The sequence below is a fragment of the Chenopodium album genome, chromosome 13, assembly GCF_948465745.1.
Source record: "Chenopodium album chromosome 13, dcCheAlbu1.1, whole genome shotgun sequence".
Lineage (NCBI taxonomy): Eukaryota > Viridiplantae > Streptophyta > Magnoliopsida > Caryophyllales > Amaranthaceae > Chenopodium > Chenopodium album.
The window spans coordinates 44,307,207-44,322,966 of NC_137846.1; the positions used below are offsets into that span (position 1 = coordinate 44,307,207).

The following is a 15,760-nucleotide window of genomic DNA, read 5'->3' on the forward strand; positions in this document are numbered from 1 at the left end:
AATATAATGTTGGAATTTTTAGTAGTATATTAAAAATCAAGTTTCTTTAAGGAATTTTAATTACCCATTAATTGGGATTAAAGTATGAGGTTTTTAAATAAAATTTCAGCTTGTTTTAATTAAATTATGAGTTGTTTAATAAGAGTATATATTACTGGAAATTTGTATAGAGTGGATTTTAATGTTCTATTATTATTTTAAATTGTAGAAGACTTCGAACTGAGGGATTTTTATTAGTCGTGGCGATATTAAGATCGTATTCAAGGTACGTTCGCGTACTTAGCATATTTTTGATGATGTAGTAGCATGCTAGATGTGATTAATTGATTACAAGTAGTATCATGCTAGATTATGAATGAAAATTGTGATTTGGTTGATATTGGTGATTGAATTATGAAGCATGATTTATTTGTGATGGATTAATGATTGGAAAATAATAGTTTGGCATGTTGAGTATGAACCACACTTTTATTTATGGCATGATACACTACAAAAAAAGGGGAATTAGCAACTAATATTTGCGACTACCCTAATATTCAGTCGCAAAAAAAAAAAAAAATTTGCGACTGAAAGAGACGGGTAGTCGTAAATTTTGCAACTAATTTTGCAGTAGTTGCTATGCGATCGCTAATTTGCGACTACAATTTGTGACTACCATAATATCCAGTCACAAATAATATTTTTGCAACTAAAAGAGATGGTAGTCACAAACTCTGCAACTACTTTTGTAGTAGTTGCTATATGGTCGCTAAAAATTTCTTCAAAAAAAAAAAAATATGGTCGCTAAATTTGCAACGCTCTTATAATTTTTGCGACTAAAACAATAGTTGCAGGGATTCTCAATTTATTTACCATTTTTCCCTACCTTATAAAAAGTGGGAAAAATCTCTTATGAATAGTGTGAAGACAATAATATCCTCAAAATGTTAGTTTACATATATGCCCTCAATTCATATTAGATTAATTACCCTTTTATTTTTTCCTCTTTTGTTACTCTTAAACGCTCCTCCTATCTTCAAAAAAAAAAAAAAAAAAACGCTCCTCCTTCCCTAGCTTCCTCCTCTGCCTGTCTCCTCTATTGAAGTGACTTATGAGTTCTCCATTGAAGCACTTAGCAAGCTTTCTCTCCTCCATTGAAATAGTTTATGTGGTGAGGCAAATTTGTTTATTCATTTTTTAATTTAAATTATTGAATATCAAGTTCACAATCTAGGTTTGTTAAGTTTATTGTCTACGTTTTTTTTCATTAATTTTAGTACTCATATGCATGCATCTGAATCAATTGTAGCGTATATTACGAAATTGACGTTTAAATTTACTGGCAATTGCAAGTTAATTCCATAATTTCTACTTTTTTCACTTTCTCTTGTCTATGGTTTGATTGAATTTTACAACCCTCGATTAATTATTAAATTGAGACAAATTAAATTAATTGTAAAAAGGAGTTTGATTAGGAGACACCATTGTTGTCTAATATGGATACATGAGATATAGCCAAAAGAAGGCTCTCCAAGAATAGAGAACGTAATTGCTAGCCAAATCAATTAGTATTTGCATTGCAAGGAGCTGTTTCTTTGGAAGGGCTAATTGGATGAAAATATATGGAAGAATTCAGTCCCACGATAAAACCTCCTCTCTTATCCTGCAATGTTTCAATTCAATTACCTTTATAATATATTTATGTTTTGTTCTTTATTTTTTTGACTCAATTTTGATGTTTTTGTATAGAATTTATGTTTTGTTCTTTACTGTTTTTGGCTCAATTTTGATGTTTTTGAGTCAAGTTTGATCAACAGATTGAACTTAAAAGCAATAGAAGGAAGTACGGTTGCCAAAATTCTCGAACAATCAGTATGCTCAAAGCTCCTAAAACCTTTCATTAACACTGAAATGGAAATTATTATACTTGTTCAAAGTAAAATTGGTGTAATTATGTATGATTTATTTTATTTTATTTTTGTGAATATGGACTGGTACGGTTTTGACTTTCCCTTTTCTCTATTTATTATGTTCATCTCTTGACCATGATAATACTCTTTGGTCAACAAGTGAATGTCAATGACTTGTGGGATGCCAGAATGGAAAAGGTGATATATGAAGCTCATGGAACTTTGGCTCTAATCTTTCTTATCAATAATTTGTTCTTTACTGTCTGTCTGTTATAATTTCGTTTAGTTTTTATAAGTCTTTTTAGTTTTTTTATAGGAAAATAAGTCTTTTTAGTTTTGTAAAACATTATTTCTGAAAAAGTATGCTGTGACAATAAGGTTAAGAGTCAATAATAAAAATAATTTATTATTTTTACCAAGTGCTAATGATATTGGTCCTGTGGATTGGCTTTCTTATACATATATATTCGTGGCTGATTATGAATTTTGCATTTTATTCAATTGTGAAGATATAACATGAATATATATGTAGATATTCAAGCTCATGTATATGTCAAGCACATCAGTCTCATATATATTCTAACTAATGTTCTTTTGTGACACTTACTATACTTTTTCAACATTTAGTATGCATAATCACATACGTACTAACTTTCACTTAGAATTACTCCCGTAGAGCTCCAATAAATAAGAATTTTCAACATTATAAAACAATTTATCACGAACCTTAATAGTGTTACAAATCGGCTAGCTGTTTCGCGCGTATCGCGCGCGTCAGATCCCCTAGTTAATTTAAAATTTGCAACTAATATTGCGACTAATCTTGTAGTCGCTACCACTTATTTATGATAATTTTTTTAAAAAATAATAGGTCAAATAAAAATTGACCAAAATCTTTGTAACCGACAACATTAAAGCCGCCCGCTACTACCAAAACAAGCAAAAGTTTTTTTTTTTTATATGTTTTTCTTCTTTGGCACTGAACAAATTATTGACCCCCTTTTTCTCAGCTTTGCTCTCCTCCATTTTCGCTCAACTGGGCTTCTCCATGCTTTCCTCCATTTTAGCTCAAATTTTATGGTGAAGAAGAACCCGCCTTCCATTGTCGGAAACGAAAACGAAAAAGGAGAGCATGGAGAAGCCCAGTTTTGTGCTGCACTCGATTGAAGTCGCTCGTCCAATGAATCCTCTGCTCTCCTCTCCGTTGAAGCCGTACTCTGAATTCTCCATCGTAGTGGCTTCTTAGCCTTTTGTTCTCCATTGATTGAATCAAGTATATTTTTTTTTCTTTATTTTCTTTTTAATCATCGACTATCATTTTCACTATCTAGGGTTTTCTATTAATTTAATTTTCAATAGGGTTAATTTTGGGTTCAAATTAACTCAAGTTTGGTTGTTAATTTGGTTGCAGAACCCTTTAATTTTAGGGAGAAACTATAAACTTTTTAATTCTTAATTCTTCGTATGAATTAAAATCACATGGATGTTCACTTGTGTGCTGACTAATTATTATTGCAATTTTATATCATAGTTGGTTTTGCATACTGCTACTTATACTAATCAGGTTCAATTGAAGATTTTGAGTGGAACTTAGGGTTATTATGGTTTTATTCATCTTCAATTCGTAAGGTACTCCCTAATTTATTTATGCTTTCTATTTTTATTTCTTGTTTTTCAAGCTTTTATGATTTTGCCTTTTGGATATTCTCTTCCTTTTTGGTTGTGATTTCAATGTTTTTAATTGGCTTCATTGTTAAATTTTGCTTCTGCTTTTAATTTTCTAAATAGGAAATTTGAATGTAGATGAATTATAAATTATATTGCTTGTGTCTTTACTATCAATCTAAATCGATACTATCATCTTTTTAATTAGTTTTTCCATCTTATCGAAGTTCTGGTTTCTTGGAGTTAATACTTTTAATTAGTTAAAAGCTAGATAGATTGGCGGGATTCGAAATAGGCGGTGCTACTTTGAAATTTATGAACTGGGATTTTGAAATTGGCCGTGCTATTTTTGACAGGCTCTAATAATTTGCTTATTGATCTTCAATTTAAGGTTTGTTTCTCATTAAAATTGAAGTTGAATTTTGCGATTGATGTATTGGGATTTTTACTCATGCTTTTTATTAGTGAGATTGTGTTGTTTGAATTGGTTTTGTCGTGATTGGGTTCAATTATATGTCCTTAATTGAAGCTTCTTTGGATTACTTTTGTGAACAGCGTACCTATGTATAGATTTGATCAGTTTCTGAATATTTAGTTCTGATAATTTTGGTGGTTAAGTTGGTAATACAGGTACTCGAATGGTAGAATCTTTTTATGCTTGGTTTTTAAAATTTTAATAGAAAAATTAGCCCCTGGAATTTTTTTGTTGTCAAATAACCATTAAGTATTTTGAACTGTATTGTTTATTTGCTCAAAACTGATTCTATGCATGTCGATTTTTGAATTTCTTGAAGTTCTCCCATTTATGGATATGGTTGGTACTACCATATGGAAGCTGAAACAATAGACTCATAGAAGTATTAAGATGATTCCTACAAATATCATCTCCAACAGAAGGTTCTAATTTTTATCCCCTTGATAAAGTCAGGACTTTAATATTTGATATGCTTACTAGTATGTGACTTTGCTTCTTGTGCTACCAATGTTTTTAAGAGTGTGTTGAGTATCAATGTTGGAGTTTAGATATTCAGGTGTTTTATTTTTCTTATCTCAATTACATTTCAAGTTTTACATCCTTAGTGCCTTACGCTTGACATTGCTTTTGTTATTTGACATACAATCTGCTGAAAGAGCTGATTATGTTACATAGATGGACATGGATATATAGATGGAATTACTTAGATATAATTCAACCAATTGAAACTATCTGCAACATTTTAGGTTCTTGCAACTTTTATAAAAGCTGGTGCCTCTAGAGAGCATGAAAAAGTTGAGGGGTCTAAGTTTCTTGATCGGTTAACTTTTTATTTATTTTATGATAATTTTGATTGGTTAATTATAAGATCCTTAGTTATTTAACCAAGGGTCTAAGTTTTTTATACCAATTCTTTAATTCCGCTAGTAAAAAAAAAATAGACCCTACAAACTAAGTAAAAATAAGTTAAGACCTAAAAAAAATGCTTATGAAAAAGTTTGACCCCATTTGTTGTGTTTACTCTCTGGGGGTACATTGTAATTATTACAAATGTAAACACATAATGTTAGGCATCAATATATAGGGTAAATTCTATACATTAAATAAAATTTGTAAGTTGGCCAGAAAAATGTCACAATCCACGTTTCAGGTGATGTTTTGAGCTACTAGATTAAAAGTTCCCTTATTTTTGCTAGCTAAATCCGTAATGTGCTACTACTTTTTGCTATGTTATGTTGTTATTGTTGTCATTGTACATTAGTTGCTACTGCCCCCTCTTCTGTTTCTCCTCCCTTCTGCTATTCCCTCCTTCTACTGCCCCCTGCTGGTAGTTCCCCCTACTGCTCCTCCCCCCTACTGCCTAATGTTTGCTATTTGTTGTCACTCTTTACTGTTGTTACCACTGCTGTCACATTGTCATGTGACATGACGCTATTCTGGTTGTTTATATGTGTACTATGTGCGTGGTTTAGAGGCAAATACCGCTATTAAAAGCATTTTGACCGCTATAAAAAGCATTTATTGTTGTTATGTTGCATTTTTTTAGTGCTAGCATCTTCTTCTAATTGAAGGCAAAGAAAAGGGATGGAGTTTTACCAACTGCTGCTGAAGTTTATGAGAGCACTCCTTTTTTCGATGTGGGCAGTGATGAAATTGAATTGATGGGTGAAAAAGACTCATCAAGTCATGGTATGATTATACTTGTATATTTTGCTAAGATTACAAAAAAAGTTATGGTTGTTAATGTTTTGAGATATTATAGGTTGTTTATTTGTTTGTGTGATTGAGTTGGAGGATGAGAATAATTTGCCGGCGTTAATCAAATGATTAACGTGGTATGGCATGATGTGAATTGGAGTAGATTTTGATTCCATACCCTATTGGAGGGAATTGTTCGATTTACAAAGGAGACTACGCCGAAATTTTTACTAATAATTGTTTACATTAATATTATTATAAGTGTGGTATTTTTTTTAGTGCTTTAAGTCTTTTAAGTTTTAACAATTGAGACCATAGTTACTAATATGTATCTTAATACAGGGATAATATATGGAAAACTTGAGGAATATAAGAATAAAGATTTTGAGATAAAGCCCCGACAAAGTCTACTTGGAGGTTATAGGTGGGCAAAAAGAAAGGAAAAATTTGCAGTTTAGGGAGTGCTACACAAATGTACTACAAGTAAGATCCTACTTCTCACCCTACTGCATTATCTACACTCTTATGATTTCTCATCTAAGCTCTCAAGTTGAAGAATTAAAGAAGATGACGGAAGAAAACCAACTAATCCTTAATTTTTTTAGGCATATTTGTATATCGTCATTAGTTCTTATTGAATTAGTTTTCTTTATGTGGGAGGTGATTTTTGAAACAATTAGTCATATGGTTTAAAATATTGTTTTTTAACACATTGATACAAAATTGATGATATTTTGGATATTTGAATAAAGTTAACATTATGGTTATTTGAATTGATGCGTGGGTACCTTTTTTTATTGATATTGGTCGTCGCTTGAATTATGGTCTCCAAATATTGATAGTTAGTTGCAAAAATTTAGCGACTGCATATTTGTTTTAGAGACTGATTGGTTAGTTGCAAAATAATTGGTCTCAGTAGTCGCTAATCTATCGCAAAAAATTAGTCTCTGTAGTCGTAAAAGTTTGGTCTCGTATGTAGTCGCTAATCCGTCGCGAAAAAATTAGTCTCAATAGTCACAAATTCGTCGCAAAAAAATTAGTCTTCGTAGTCGCAAAAGTTTGGTCTTGTAGTCGTTAATCTGTCGCAAAAGTAGTCTTAAAACATTGGTCTCCGTAGTCGCTAATTCGTCGCAAATATTTTACGACGGACAATGATTTAGTTGCAAAAATTTGAAAGTTAGTCGCTAAATGGCAGTTGCTAAGTCGTTGCAAAGCCGTCGCTAAATTTGCGACTATTCAAAAATTAGTCGCAAAAATGGATTTGCGACGGGGTCTTTGGCAACTAACCAAAGCAGTTGCAAATCCGTCGCAAAGTCATTTTTGCGACTGATTTGCAACTACTTTGGCCGTCGCTAATTCCCCTTTTTCTTGTAGTGATAGAAAGCATGTTTAATTAAACTAAATTTTTAATTTGAATTGGAATATTAAAAGGGAATTTTATTTTGATTCCTATAACTTTTATTGATGCTATAAGTATGAGGAAGGAGCTATATAAGTGTATATGAACACGAGGAATAAATTGTATGTTTGTGCCTTAGTGCACTTAAGGTGTTTTTAACACCGAGGGAAGGATTTTTGGTGCATTAAGCATTTAAGGTGCCTTAAACACCGAGGTAGATTTAAAAAGGGTTCAACATTAAATATTATGTGGTCACTAATTATTCAAGAATTAAATTGGAGTGTTTAATTGTTTGAATAATTATAATGTTTGATGTTATTATGATTTGTGAGTCATCACCAAGTTTAATAATATGTAAAGAACGTAAAGTGAAAGAGATTACGCACCAAAACTCTTGGAACGTATATACCTTGAGTATGAACATGTGGGGGGAGTTATGCGACTTTATGTTTGACCATAACTTCTACTGGGAGTACAAGACGTGTATTTTCCTTTTATTATTATGTGCAGGAATTCCGCCACTTACGAGTGGTTCTTTTATACTGGCACGGTTACCTCCCGTGTTAGTACCCCTTTATTGAGGCAGGTTAGGGGGAAACCTGTTTGATGCGTAATCAAAACTAAATAAATTATTTAGTTACTTAGTTGAGAAGTTTCGTTGTATGTTGTGTGCTTGAAAACAGGTGCAACAAGGTAAGTTGTGTGTTGATAGGTAAAAGCATGTTAGTGTGTTTAATTACGCTTATGTACTCAGCTTTGCTGATTGCGTGTTTGTATGTTTGTTGGTCCTGTCTTTACCTTGGCCCTATGATGACCCATTTTTAATGGAGAGTAGTGAAAACAAGTGGAGAGAAGCTTTTCAGGTGATGAAGCATATTCATGATGGGCATGAGTGAAGAGCGAATCATGTTAGTTTCCATAAGTTTATGATGTGTTATTGCTTTTATTATATTATAATATAATTGTTGCGAGACTAATGTAAAGGTATTTAAATTGATTTGGTTTTGCTAAGGGCCAACGATGGTTCCAAGTTGTAGGTTTGACTTTATTTTAATTTGGTTTGACTTTACTTTTGATTGGTTGACTTTTTAAGTTGAGTCATTTTAAATGTTTTTAAGGAGAGTCTTCCGCTGTGTGTCTTTGATAGTTGCCTTAGCCGTTTTCACGGTGGTGGTAATATCTTAGATTTTCCTATTTAAAGTTTTAAACAGGGCAAAACATGTATTTTAAAAGAAAGGAATTTCTAGGGTGTTACAATAGTTCTATCGCGCCGCGATAGTCCTTATCTTGCCGCGTCAAAAGGAATTTTATTCTGATTCGAATTTTAACTCTTTTCTAATCGTTTTCGGATGTATTTCTTTATAAATAGGGTCGTAATTCCCCGTTCCAATCACCAAAAATCACCAACAATCATCAACAATCATCTAATTCTATTCTCTTCTCTCTCTTTAAGCTAGAAGCTTTTTCTTTCTTCCTCTTTCTAAGCTTTCCCTTTTCAAAATACAATACCGCATTCACGAGTCTTAGACGCACCAACCAAGCTCGAAGTTGCCTTCGCCGTAGACGTGAAAGGTTGATAATTTATGAGGGTTTGGTCCCAAATCCCTATTTCAATTATTTAAATTAATTATTGATTGTATGTTAGTCAGAAAGCGCACATGAATATGAGAAGAATAAAGTAGAGGCCTATTTTAGGGCAGAATCAATCTCTTTTTGATTGGATTTGTACCTTCATAGATTAGACAGGTTTAGGATTAATATTTTGATTGTATGTTAGTCAGAAAGCGCACATGAATATGAGAAGAATAAAGTAGAGGCCTATTTTAGGGTAGAATCAATCTCTTTTAGATTGGATTTGTACCTTCATCCCCGAATATCCAGTCATGGTTCAGGACCATTATGGAGTTAGCGATCTCATGGATTGTGAAGGGGAGTAACCTTCACCCTGTGAACGGTTTACAAGCTCCTAAAACTTGTTGGCGACTTTTTTGCTCTAGCTTCCTTCTCTTTGGACGCCACCATGCTTAAGTGTATGTATGATCACAGTGGGGCTTAAGTGTGGGATGCTTGAAATATTCCCTAAGGTTTTTTGGCGACTCCGCTGGGGAGAATTTTTATTTTAATTCCTAAAATTTATTTTGGCAATAATTAATCAATATGGTTAATTAAAGCCTAGTAAATTGACTAAATCTAACTTAGTACGACTATAGGATTGTCCTTTTAAAGTAAAACACTGGAAATAGGCCCAGACTAACGTTTCAATAATGACGCGAAGGTTTGACCTATGGCGCGACGCGAAAGTGTCCATCGCGACGCGATAACCATATCGCGTCGTGATGGCCCCTAGCGTTTCACGACAGTTCCGTTGCTTCAGCGATGGTATAGTTTTCTGTCTGAGTCCTTACGCCGAGTCTAGTTAATCAGTTTATTACTAACTAAATCTTTATTTAGTCCATTAATTGAGTTTAGGCACATAGTCCCAGGGTCTTACACAAGTGTCATAACATGCTGTGGTACCTGGGTTTTAGTGGACAAAAATTAGTCTATAAAGGTTCCACTTAAGTGTTTGATAAGACTTGTAAACAAAACTTAGAGTCGCCACCTTATTTTTATCCGAATAAGGACGGATTTTAAAACAGTCAATTTTAAGAAATAAAACTAAAAAAAAAATCAACTGTTAACTCCATAAAGATAAATAAGGCACAGGGTTCGGGGTTTAGGTTAAGAGAATCGAACGTCTGGAACTCGTCTTCCCTTCCATTCTAAGGAACAGGCTCTTACTATTGCGTTGTTAAAAATCAAGTTTTAAGACATGTTAATCACAAAAAAATGATATAATAATTAATATAAGGTAGGTTTGAGCACCAAAGTTGCAATACGTACCGGTCATAGTGAGATTTTGAATTCACTCGCGGATCAAAACCTTCGTAGTTCGGACAGATGCCATGTTTAAAATAACCAATTCCATTGGGTTTTTAATTTGGGTAGTTGACATAAACGTCATTTTTTATAAGTGGGATCTTAGTGATCTTTGACGGATTCACTCATAAAAGTATAATGAACCACCTTGGTTGAGGAAAATCACGGTAGTGATCACCAAAAATGTCTTTTGAAGAAGACAATTCAACAAATGCGTCCCAATTGACGACTTTTTTAGTGGGTCAAGGTATTTTTTGGAGTGAAACTGTAAGGGTTCACTGCATAATCTCACTTTGGGTTTAAAAACACTCAAGGGTAATTTTTGTAAGGTTTTAAGGGTTATGTGTTTAGGCTTATGGAATTGACCAAGTGAAACACGACACCTGTCAAGGCCTTACTTCCAAATAAAAGGGAACAATAAACTATTTAATCATATCCGATTGTCAATTAATCCATCGGGTAATTATAAATAGGATATAAGCTTATTTTTATGAAGATGGATAATTGTTACAACCTTATACAACTAAATAATTAATCTTAACCTCATGTTTGGAAATGAGGCCATAACCTTATATTAACTATCATTAATTATTAAAACAAACAAGCAAAGTTACGATTCATTCTTGTGTCGCGAAAGGGTTTGAAATAAGAAGGTTCACAAAATTATAAAATTTTTTAAAGTTTGTTAAAACTCTTATTTCTGAAGTCATCTTAAAATAAAATTAAAGTCCTTAAGACATCACTTATTTCAAAAGTCATTTTTTAAATAATATTAAAGATATTTTTTTAAAAAAACAACGTTTTGAATTAAAGTTTATTAATAACTCTTATTTCTAAAGTCATCTTTAAAATAAGATTAAAGATTTTAAAACGTTTTTTTAGAATTAAAAATTGTGAAAAACTCTTATTTCTAAAGTCATCTCTAGATAAAATTTAAGTTACTTAAAACTCTTAATAAGTAAAGTTCTATAAATATAAATGCATGATATAGTGTAATATAGGTTCCATGACACCATTAATTTCTTGAAAATAAATTAATACAATTTTTTTAAAAAAAAATTAAGAGAAAAACGTGCCTATTTCATCTCTTTGATAGTTTAAACTAAAAAAATCATTAAAAATCATAGAAAAATCGAAAAAATTATTGTGAGATACGGTTGGAAAGCTCTTGAAAATTTCTATCACTTGAGCTAAAGTAGAACTGATTTTGGACGTAAGGGTTATTTTATAGGCCATCTTTGGGACGTAGTAAGTAACTCTTCACTCTTGAACATCCTTTACATAAAATCTTAATTCCTTAGGTCTTTAAGCTCACTTTCAGAAGGAAATTATTTTTTAAAAAAATATATCTTAGACAAACACATGAATATATTAACCTTTCATATTTAAAATGCATTAGAAAGAGATGCAATGCAAAATGCAATTAACCTCCCTCTTTGTAACCTATCACCTCACCAATAGGCTTGGCTTTCTAATTTGGAGTAATGAAAGATTTAGGGCTAATTTAGCACCTAATATCGTCATTACCCCTATTGGTATCATCACATGGAAACAAACGCATTAGTTAGCATAATAATAATTAAGGAAATTAAGAAAGGAATAAAGATAATACCTTGAGCTAGATGTAACAATTTTTTGGATAGCCTCTTTTGTATATCAAGGATGAAAAGGTGATAACTCCTTAATTAAAATGCAATGAAAGAGACTAAGTGATATTTTTTGGAATTTTGAGATATTAAAAGAAATTAGTGCAAAATAAAGCTAATGAACTTTTTTTTTTGATTTTTGATTATAGAAAATAAACTTGAAAAATAAAACCAAATCTTAAGAAATAAATTTTTTTTGGTTTTAGTATAGAATAGGAATACTTAAATAATTAACTAATTTTTTTAACAAAGATGAAAATAACAACAGTACTTGAACTTGAGATATTTTTGGGTTTCTTTATTTATTTATTTATTTTTTTTATAGGAATTGAAGATAATAACAATACTTAAAAAAATAAAATAAAAATAAAAATAACAACTTAAGTATATGATGCTTTTTATAACCTAATAACTAAAAAATAAAGCTAAATTAGAGAGATTTTAACTAAAGCAAAATATTAGAGGAGAATTTTTTAGAGAGAATTTTTAGAGAGAGAATTCGTAGGAAATTTTGGTGTGTTAAAATGAGAAAATTAGGGGAGGGGGGTTTATAGGAAAATAAAGGGGTTAATTTGTAAATAAAAAAATTAAATAAAATATAATTCAAGGATTATTTTGGTAATAATCAAGATTTTGGTAATAATGAGAATCTTGATATTAAATTCTCTCGTTTTATATGTAACAAACTAGTTAATCTGTTTTCCAACACTTAAACTGATAAAATAAAGAAAACGTAATAAAATCAACTCTAATATTCATAAATAAAAAGGTTCTAAAATGCCATGGTATTACAAAAAAGAAAATATATGACCAAGTCACGTCACAACTCAAAAATAATACTCACATGGTATACGATAACAGAGTGCTTAAATTTATTTAGTGACTATTATACTCACCAAGGTACTAAAACAACTCTTATAAAATAAATATCAGTTCTGAGATGTCAGCTCCGATAGATACACAAAGACATTAGGTTACAATACTAGTAGGGTTGGACATAATATTTCAGAGTTTATATAAAAAAGTAAAAAAAAAAAACCCCTGCCTTTATTAGATAGTACATATAAATTTACCTAAGAACATCTAAACATACGACAAAACCTTATAAATACGAGCATTTCAAATAATAACCCTTACTAAAAGTATAAAGTAAGGTAAATCATATAAAATCATAAGATTGACATGGTCAAAGTGAAAATACAGCATGTAAAATCATACAATATTAAGTCATACGACATAAATTTAAGGTAGTCAAGGGTAAAATATATTCCCTTAACCGAATAACCTTTAAAAAAAGATGAACTCTTATCTTGCCTCACTCTACTAAAACACAAATTTATACTTATCATAGTCGTAAAAAAAAAGATAAAAGATACAAAACTAGATCAAAACAACAGGAAAACAAATAAAACAGAAGACCAAATTCACGTCGGCAACGCAAATTAACGTAATGGAAAATACTATTTGAATAGTGTCAAATAGTGTTTGAATAGTGATATGCAATATGTGACGCGTATAAAATCCAGCTTTCCCAATTAGCGTCAGATAAACATTGATACAATTGATCCAATATCGAAATTTATTGGATACAATATTAACCGCGGGGGATAAAAAAAGGTAACGTTGTTTCACTATTGACAATGTTCATCAAAATTGACGAAAGGATACAAAAACTAGACTGAAATAAACAAGTCATAAAAAAAAATAAGATAAAAGATAATAAAAAATATATATATAAAAAAAAACAGAAAACAAAAACGAAACACCCACCAAAAGAAAAGATGTCAGAAACATAATTCCACTATCAAAGTGGATGAATGAATGCAGCAAGGTGATAATTCGCAGCAACACGATCCTAAAATAACGATGAAAATATACTAATCATCTAAAGTTACGCGTAACAACCATACACAATTATACATACGTATCCCTCTTTTACTCTCGTCCATACAACACCTAGATAAATATCGGCGGGTTTGGTCCGAACTTGTATTTATCGGAACAAGTATTAACTGTGGAATAAAAAAGACAATGACATTTTAACAAGTGTATATAAAAGGAGGTCCCTTTAGCACTACAACATGTAGTACATATTTAGGTGTGGGAATGTTTGTCATTTCCCTACATTGTTGGGCATGAGTGTTTAGAGTAGCGGACTTTATAGGTAAATTGGTCATATAATAGGGTATTGCACAAATCGCAAAAATCACTAGATAAAATAAAAATAAAAAAAATAAAAAAAATACTCTAACAATCTAAGTGAACATACGAATATACTTATTATACTCTAAAGGAGTAAACAATGCTTGTTTATAAAGAAAATGACATATTCCCCTGGCGAGACAAAAAAATATTGTACTTTATACTATACGATTATTATACATATACGTATAAAAATACGATCTAAAATACCTACTTTTTACTATAAAAAGAAATTACCCTTATCCAAAATCTCCACTCACCACTTAATTCTTATCTTCTTCCATCTCCCTCCTTACCCGAAAGAACCAAACAAAAACCACCATTAATTTCGGCCACCATGTTTCAAGATAACCAAGAAGATCAGCCTGTCTTTACTTTTGAGGAAGACATGATGATGATACGGGTATACTTCATGTACATTGTGGGGCTAGTGGTCCTCCTAATGGCTGCATTAATTTACTTGCTAATTCACAAGTAAAGCCCGAAAATTACTTCGGTGGAGCAGGGTAAAAATGCATGTGGCATTAGCTGTACTTCAATATTTTGTAATTTAGTAGCTTAGAAGTACAAATTGTAACATGTATTTTGGAAATATGAATAAAATCATTATTATTGCTCGTTTTCTTTGTTTTAAATAATAAAAAAACGTCAATAAGTTTATAAAAATATTTATAAAAATGATATTAATTATTTACAAAAACAATAAAGATAATAATAGTAATAATTACAAAAGTAGGATCAAAATTTGGTGTCTACACATGCCACTTTCATTCACTTTTTAAGCACACACTTTGTATATATGTTCACCATGACCATGTCTAGAGAGTCTTGTGTGCGCGTGTTTTCCGTCATTTTTTTAGGGGGGTAAGTCGGATATTAATCCCCCCAACATAACCTTGTTATTTAAACCCATACATGATTCCCAAAAATATGCACCTTATTTTTGCTTTTGTTTTTTAAACCCAATAAAGTCAAAGTCAATCTGAGTCAAGTCATTAAGTCAAAATGGTTTAATATTTACAGCGCTTGGTCAAGAAAGGAAGGGCGATTAATCAAAGACAACACTTTCGTCCAAGTCTTACTTTTTGATAAAAAGTTTCGACAAAAAAGTAAAGCTAAGAAGAAAATGGCAACCCATGAAGAAGTTAATGAACTAAGGCAAAACATGACTAACTTGACCGAGATGTTCAAAACTCTCGCTCTCCAAGTCAATGACCCTGCTAAGAAACAACAACTTGAGCGAATGGAAGAAAGCTTGAGCAAAATTTCCAATGACTATAAATTTCAGGGGATTAGCTCACAAGGGGTCTCGGTGGACAAGGAACTATAATAAATTGATAGGAAAGCTTTCCACTCGTAGTTTTCACTATATCTATTTGTCAACAATGGTTCTTCTCTCTTGACAAAGAGAAAATCTCTTCTGGAGATTCTATAACAAACGCTTTCACTGATAGATATAAGTGCAACATTCAAGTTGAAGCTGACCATAGGGACCTTGAGATGCTAAAGCAAAAGGAAAATGAAGGGTTCACCTCTTTCTTCAATAAGTGGAAGGAAACTTCCTCTAGGATGGTAGAGGTTACTACCGAAAAGGAGTCCGTAAGAATGTTCATCAAGAACCTCCAAGAAAAGTATTCAAAGCATTTGAAATACCAACACAACCTGAATATTTTCAAGGTCATCTATAACATAGGTATTGACATTAAAGATGACTTTGCAAAACAAAAATCTACTAACAATAGTAACAACGGTGGCTAAAAAGGAAAGAAGAACAATAATCCTTCTTCTTCCAAACACACCTACTCTAGTAACAATGTTAGTACCTTTGACCTCAATGAAGTCTTAGCCATGGATAATCAAGGACCTA

The 15,760-nt window shown here is 31.6% G+C and overlaps 1 long non-coding RNA gene across 2 annotated transcripts; it reads left to right on the forward strand.

Moving 5' to 3' along the window:
* The first annotated feature begins 2,857 nt into the window (after positions 1-2,857).
* On the forward strand, positions 2,858-8,202 carry LOC145574794 (uncharacterized). 2 transcript variants are annotated; one of them, XR_014098176.1, is made up of 4 exons: positions 2,858-4,451; positions 5,576-5,718; positions 6,070-6,210; positions 7,962-8,202. It is a non-coding gene; the product is annotated as an uncharacterized LOC145574794 (long non-coding RNA). The 2 variants fall into 2 exon arrangements; XR_014098175.1 differs by lacking the exon at positions 7,962-8,202 and having other exon boundaries at positions 6,070-6,500.
* The last annotated feature ends 7,558 nt before the right edge of the window (positions 8,203-15,760 follow it).